The sequence below is a fragment of the Carlito syrichta genome, unplaced genomic scaffold, assembly GCF_000164805.1.
Source record: "Carlito syrichta isolate Samal-C Ts95f unplaced genomic scaffold, Tarsius_syrichta-2.0.1 Scaffold304241, whole genome shotgun sequence".
Classification (NCBI taxonomy): Eukaryota; Metazoa; Chordata; class Mammalia; order Primates; family Tarsiidae; genus Carlito; species Carlito syrichta.
Genome location: NW_007248337.1, coordinates 20,616 through 28,494, shown reverse-complemented (window position 1 = coordinate 28,494; position 7,879 = coordinate 20,616). Strand labels below are relative to the sequence as shown.

Here is a 7,879-nt window from a genome sequence, read left to right as displayed (position 1 = left end):
CTGGTGTTTTTGTGGTTCCCTTTTATAGTCTGTTTCCCACATGATGAATCTAAAGTTTTCTGCCTCATGAAATTAAGTTTAGTTGTCAACATATTTGAACTGAAGAATATTTTCTTGTTTGCTATAAAATGCTTTCTCTCATTAGCCTGTTTGTAACTTTCCTGAGTAAAATTTCTCCAGAGTAAACTGCTTCAGAGCATGAAGGAGCCTTCTATAAGATTAGGGAGGGGAAGAGACCTGGCCACTTGGGCAGATGAAGAAGGTCACCAGGTGACCTGGCCACTTGGGCAGATGAAGAAGGTCACCAGACATTCAAATATTTCTTTCGTTTCAGCCCTACCATGCACCTTTGCCTTCAAATGTACCTCGTGCCTTGACTTTCTGAGCCGTCACAGCAGAAACAAGTCTACTACAAATTTTCTTCCTCAACCCCTACCCAGCTCCCCCAGTATCAAAACATAGTCTGTGGAAGCACAGAACTTTGATTTCACTTTATATATTCCACAAATTCTGCCTTTGTCAACTATTTCTGTCTCTTCCTTTTTGAAGTTTTATATGTGTTGTAATACACTGCTGTCATTTTAGTGGAGTTTTGGGAAGGTTAAGAGATTAATACATGTGCTTGATCATCAAAGGTTAAAAGTAAGCCATACTCTGACTCAAAAAAAAAAAAAAAAAGATTAATGAGCCAAGGTTGGTGTATTATTTTTAATTAAAGTCCATACTTTATATGGAAAAAAAAAAGTAAGCCACTTTCTGCCTCTGCTGCCACCATGGCACTTGTGAAAAAGCTTTTGGCAAAGGAGGCAATAAAAGAAGGAGGTTCTGAAGTTCACTCTTGATTGCACCCATTCTGTAGAAGATGGAATCATGGATGTAGCCAATTTTGAGCAGTTTTTGCAAGAGAGGATCAAAGTGAATGGAAAAGCTGGGAGTCTCAGTGGAGGGGTTGTGACCACTGAAAAGAGCAAGAGCAATATCACTGTGACTTCTGAGGTGCCTTTTCCCAAAAGATATTTGAAATATCTCACCAAATATATATACATATTTGAAGAAGGATAACTTACATGATTGGTTGTGCATAGTTGCTAATGGCAAAGAAAGTTACAAGTTATTTTACTTCCAAATTAACCAGGGTGAAGAGGAGGAGAAAGATGAGGATTAAAATTCATTTATCTTCAATATTTTGTTTGAGTTCTTGAATAAAACTTGGGAGCCAAAAAAAATTAAGTTCTCAGCTCTGATGTTTTAAGCTCAAGAACAAGCTATGTTTCCCCTTATTCAGAGTCTATATTTTATTCTTCAGTATTATTATATTTTTCATATTAGCTCTACATATTTTGGTATTTTCCCAGTTTTTTTGTTTCTTTAAATATTTTTTCATAATTCGGAGCATAATTTTTTAAAGTCTTAGTCTTTTATCTGACAATTTTATTTCCAGAATCTATCATTGGATAATAAGTTACAACTCAGTCGGGCTCGGTGGTTCAGCCTGTAATCCCGCGCCTTTGGGAGGCTGAGGTGAGTGGATTGCCTGAGCCCACGGGTTCGAGACCCGCCTGGGCAGCGAGACCTCATCTCTACAATAAAATCAAAAAATCAGCCGGGCATGGTAGCGCATGCCTGTAATTCCAGTTACTCGGAAGGCTGAGGCGGGAGGATTGCTGGAGCCCAGCAGGCGAGGCTGCGGTGGCCGAGAGCAGCCACTGCACTCCAATCTGGGCAACCGAGTGAGACTCCAACTCAAAAAAAATAAATAAGTTACAACTCAGTTTCAGAAATATTTTAAGATGACACATTTCTCGTTTTCTGAAATTGATCTGTGATATGCATTCATTATAACGATTAAAATGTGCAATAACAAACATGCAGAGCTTAAAGAGATTTTATTTCTTAATAAACATAATCACATAGAATATAGCGAGTTTATCTATGTAGAACCGAACCTCAAGCAGTTATATAACTTTTGCAGGGTCAAGAGTTCCTCATAGTTACTGAGGCTCAGGAGGTGCCTCTTTGTTGACGGAGACTCAGTGTAGAAAAAGTCACCTGCAGGGAAGTTGCCTAAAAGTAGAATCAGACCTTCCTAACAAATAGTGACAATGCTTGATTGATTCAACTAGTTGATATGAAATGTAAATCTAAAAAATGACTTGCTTAGCTACTATAGATAGTATTTTGGGTTGTAATTACTAATATAAACTAACATTTAAAATGAAAAGGCACTAATCATTTTCATTTCTGGTGTAAATTTTTTCTGACAATACATAAAAAGCGATAGTATCATATTTGGAATGCACCATTTCAAGGTGAATCATTTTGGCATGATTTTTCTGCATTAAATTTCCAAAGAGCTCTTTACCTTTTGAATATTTATATTCAAATACTTCTTCTTAAAAATCTCTATTCTTCTTATCTTGTATATTTCTCTTCTTCAGTCATTAACTTAGTGTCCCTGCTAGAATCCTCACTTTTTGATGGGTTTTTTTTGGTTATTATTAGTTCTCCAAAGTGACTTCGTTAGATTTCATGAAATACTATAATCTTCACAATATTAACACATTTCTTACCTTTTTCTTTTTTGCCTAATATTTGTATTAGATTTTTACAATATTGGAAAATCAGAAAAAGTGTGATGTGACAGAGATAAAACACGGTGGTTAGGTAAAGTGGAATAAATTAATAAATAATCAGGTCATTAGTGAATACATTTATGTTACAATCACAGGTTTTGTTTAAAGTTGACAATAGCTTTCTGGTCCCCTGTGTTAAAATTAACTCTCTTACATGTCAGTTCTTGCTGGAGTCAATGAATCTGACTAGAGACAGTCCTTCTGTCTGTCTTTGCCCTGACCCCCTGCTCCCAATAGACATGCATCCCCTCTTCCTTCCTCTTGTTTTACAAACAGCAGAATGTAAGTTCCAAACAAAGACAGAATGAGCTATCATAAGTTGAATGAACTTTCGGATGCAGATTCTGTTGATTTTGTGACTTTCCTTTGACTGTTTAAAGTGAGTGTGATGTGAAGAACACTGCTTCTGTGAGAAGTTAATACATTATATACACTTATGTATACACACCCATATATGCCAAAGGAAAATATTGAAGGTTAAAAGAAAAAAAAAGGATATTTTAGAAACTTTAAGATGCTCATGTGCAAAATAACTCTTCAATGTGGAGATGTGATGTGAAGTATATCTCAACATTTAATTGATGTCAATTTTCTTATATTTAGTAACATCATGGCAGACTATTCTCTAGACCATGGGTCCCCAACTCTCAGGTCACTGACTGGTACTGGACCATGGCCTGTTAAGAACCAGGCTGTATAGCAAATGAGCGACATGTGAGTGAGTGAAGCTTCATCTGTATTTACAGCCACTCCCCATGGCTTGCATTACTTCCTGAGCTCTGCTTCTTGTTAGATCATTGGCTGCAAATACAGATTAACGTTAGCAGTGAGGAATGAGGTGTGACTGCATATGCTCCCCAACTCTGTCCATGGAAAAATTGTCTTCCTCAAAAGCAGTCAGTCCCTGATGTCAAAAAGATTGGGAATTGCCGGTCTAGACAATATTTTTTAAAAACCTAGTCAGCATATTCTTTTTTGTCCTTATTTTTGATTCTTTTTGTTTTTCCAGAAGATTAGAACACCACATATCTCACACTCATAGTGTTAAAATTATTATATTTAATTATTTTATATAATCTTATGGGATTCTATGTACCAATATTTTACTTAAAACCAAGTTCAATTAAGCCGTTTCATCTTTTGTTGACATTTTCAAAGAATTTTTTTTTTTTTTTTTGAGTTGGAGTCTCACTCTGTCGCCCAGACTGGAGTGCAGTGGCCGCTCCCGGCCACCACAGCCTCAACCTGCTGGTCTCCGGCGATCCTTCTGTCTCAGCCTTCCGAGTAGCTGGAATTACAGGCATGCGCTACCACGCCCAACTGATTTTTTGATTTTATTGTAGAGATGAGGTCTCGCTACCAAGGTGGGTCTCAAACCCGCGGGCTCAGGCAATCCACTCACCTCAGCCTCCCAAAGGCGCGGGATTACAGGCTGAGCCACTGAGCCCAGCGAATTTTCGTTTTCTTTCTTTTTTTTTCCCCCAGAGGTAAAAAAAAAAAACATATTTTCCTTTGGATTGCTTATAGATCAGAGGTTCTCAACAAGATATAGGAGTTGAGATCAATTTTGGTTATATATGATTCATTTTGTTTTTTGTTGTTGTAATCACAAATGGGGGGGGGCAATGCCAGAAAAGCTGCTACTGGCATCTAGTGGGCAAAGCCAGATGTGTTGTTAAACATCCACACTGTACTGGGAAGCTTCCAAAACAATTACTGGTAGTTGCCAAGGTTGAGAAAAATTGTTGTAAATGGCTGTGCTTTCCAGAGACCCCTTTCCACAAACCTCTAAGTGATACTGCAGTCAAAATCTGGGAGTGCTCAACTTAATCAAAAACTTAAAGATATATGCATATGACTTAAAGATATATGCATTCTTCCCACTTGAATAAAATGAACACTGTGTTGGAAAAAGCAAGTTTCTCAAGACCCTAAAGTGCAAGTCTAATTATAAACTCTTGATTAGTCTAAAACAAACACTAACTGAACTTGATAGGTAAATTAATGCCGTGGGTCAATCTCATGCCATGCTCATGCTTTGACACTTTTCTTAACATTTTCCCTCCTTTCTAATATCTCAACTGAAAGTGGATTTCTAATTCTTATTCCACTCATTACTTAACAGAAACACTGAGGTCACAGTAAATAAAGCAGTATGAGTTAATGAGAACAGCTTTAGCCAAAGAAGAGGTATTTCTCCAAGTACATGAAGTGCTTCACGTATATTAAGAAACCCCAGCTGAATCAATTTAATAATGTTGGGATTTACACAATTATTACGGAACCTTTATTATTCACCCAGTCTGCGCATACCACAGCACAAATGAACATCTCAGTCTGGTGGTATTAACATTGCCATTTTCTCACCCATTCCCAGACCATCTGCTGCAAGCTGATCATTCACTGCTTTAACATTTAACAGTTACCCAACTGCAACTTAGCAGATTTGTGTACTTTTGAAAACAGCTGGTTTAATAACTGCTTCAGAGCTTTTGGATAAAGAAATTATTTTGTAGTGCTTTATAATAGTCTTTTTTTTTATCGGTGCCTTTGAGGACAGAGTATTACGCTTGCTTCATTTATGCATCTGCAATAGCTCGTAATATTTCTTGTCACATTTGGAAACATATTTTCAGTATTTATAGCACAATAATGTAGGAAATCTTTATTACCCTTTTTGTTTTTGCTGTTTGTTTCTTTAAACGTCTCTGAGGACTAGAGGAAAACCTTTTGCATGAAATAATTTAGAGTAGCACAATGGTATAAATTTGACTTGTCTCTGAGCTCTGACTCATTGGTTGTGCCATATGAATTTGTTTCTACTTCAGTGATGTTTTCTTTTTCTTCTTGGTTAAAGAAAATTTAAAGAAAAAGAAATAAAGAAATAAAGAAAAGGAAAAAAAAATTGCTTGTTTCAATATTCCATGTTTCTAACTAGATACATTTCCCCTAGGAAGTTGCTTAGGTAACTGTAAATTTCTTGCTTTGTTTATCATTCAAATGGGCCCAAGTGCTCCTTTTGGGTGCTAATACTGTCCTAATTTTTTAATTTATGAGTCGAAAATTTAAAAACCCAAAATTTATTTATTAAAAAATTTGTATATTTATATTTACATATTTAAACTTCAGTCACCTTCAAAGTTCTTTCTTTTGAAAGCAATATACCTATTTCCACTGCTCAAAACAGTTTTTGAACTCATCAATTTTGATGTCTTTTAGTGCTTCTGCTTTTTACTGTTTCACCTCTTCCATATTGGCAAAACATGTCCCTTTGAGGACTTTTTTTTATTCGGGGAAACAAAAAAAAGTCTCTCAGAGTGAGAGCAGATGAAAGGGGCAGGGAGAGAGATGGGAGTCATGCTGTTTTCGGTCAAAAACTGTTGAACACTCAGTGTGGTGTGGGGAAGTACGCTGTCATGGTGGAAGAACCAGTCATGTTTTTGACAAAACTCGGATGTTTCTTTCATAAATCATGATGTATCTTTCTCAAAACTTCCAGATAAAAACTTTGGTTAACCATTTGATCTGGAGGAACAGATTTTGTGTATACTACAAGGGGCCCACCCTCCAAAAGATAATTCTGGATTTTTTTTTTTGTCCTGCCTCATATGTAGAGGTTACACATGTATGTTTATTTTGTGAAAATTTATTGAAGTGAAACTTTTGCACACTCTTTTGTATGTATGTAGTATTTCAATAAAATGTTCAAAAATTAAACAAACAAAACAGAAAAAAATAAACTTTACTGGGTTCCTCTAATGCTTATATGCAAACTCTTCAGTCAGATGGTCTTTGGTCTGTGTACTCTAACTGTAATCTCAGTCCACCAGTCTACCATCCCTCACTTTGTATGTTGTATTTGGCAAAATAGAGTTGTTTGTACTTCCTAAAACAACTTGCAATTTTCATTACCTTTGACTTTTACATCTATTATCTTCCCTAGCGGTGATGGGGAGAGGCTTTCTCTTTCAAAAGGCTCCTGACTCTTGTACACCCAGTTCAGTGCCACCAAGTCAAGGATGCTTTCCAGTTCACAGTCCTGAGCTGTGAACACTATCAACTCTCTACCCTACGTCACTCTTCTTGTGTTATATCCCCACTGATTTGTTCATTGCATTGTGTTTCATAATAGGTAGGGGCTAAGTTGCAATTTTGTTGAATTGGGTCAATTTGCAAGTCGGTTACGATAAACCACTTTATATTCCCTATGAAATTTATGCGATGTTCATATATGTAGAATGTTCTGAAGATAATTTTTATTGAGAAAATAAAGCACTTTTGAACTAATTTTTTTGTTTTTGTATTTAAATGCAAGGTGTGTTTTTAAATTAACTATTGATAGATAACAAACTACTTCACAACTTTGTGACATAGAACAGCAAGCATTCATGATCTCACAATTTTGTAGGTCTGGGAGCAGCCTAGCTGGGTAGTTGGGGCTCAGAGTCTCTCATCCTAAGGCTGCAGTCAGATTATAGACTGAGGCTGCAGTTTCTGAGATGGCGGACTCATGTGGTTGCTGGTAACTGAGGCAGTTCCTTCCATTGCTGGTTGTTGGTTGAACGCTATAGTCTCATGCTATGCAGGTTCCCCATGAGACTGCTTGAGTATTCTAACAACATGGCAGCTGGTTTTCCCTTGAGTGAGAGAGAGGGAGAAAGGCAGGGAAGTTGCATATCTTTTATTACTTCATCTTGAAAGTCACACATTGTCCCTTCTACCACATTCTGTTTATTAGAAATGAGTCAGTACATCTGGCCCTCGATAAAAGAGAAGGTAATTAGACTCCATCTTTTGAAGGATTGTAAAAAAAAAAAAATTGTGGACTCATTTTAAAATTATCACAATCTCATTACTGTTTGTTGTTTTAAGTGCTCTGGATGGCTGTCAGTGAGATTCTGAATTCATTATTTTAACTATTAGCATTCTAATTTGGTATTAAGCTGGTATGCATTGTAACAAAGTAAAGTTTAATATAGAGCACAAGAAACTTAATTTTTTTCAACAACAATAATGAAGAAAATAAAGGAACCATTGCACTTGTATTCTTCTGATTTTTGCCTCCCAGTGAGCAAACACACAGAAGGAAAAATGTTTGCTTTGCTTCCTTGTCTGCCTTTCTTTTTCTATTATCAAAATTAACTTCTCTTTAATATTAGGAAGAAAATTAACAGTGTCAGTGTTTGAAAACAACAGACATTTCTGTGATTTTTTTTAATGCTCTGAAGAAAATGTTCTGAAATATG

General features: G+C 36.3%; 1 pseudogene; it reads left to right on the top strand.

The window, feature by feature from the left end:
- Positions 1 to 773: 773 nt before the first annotated feature.
- LOC110595770 lies at positions 774 to 1,165 on the top strand (annotated as a pseudogene).
- Positions 1,166 to 7,879: the final 6,714 nt, after the last annotated feature.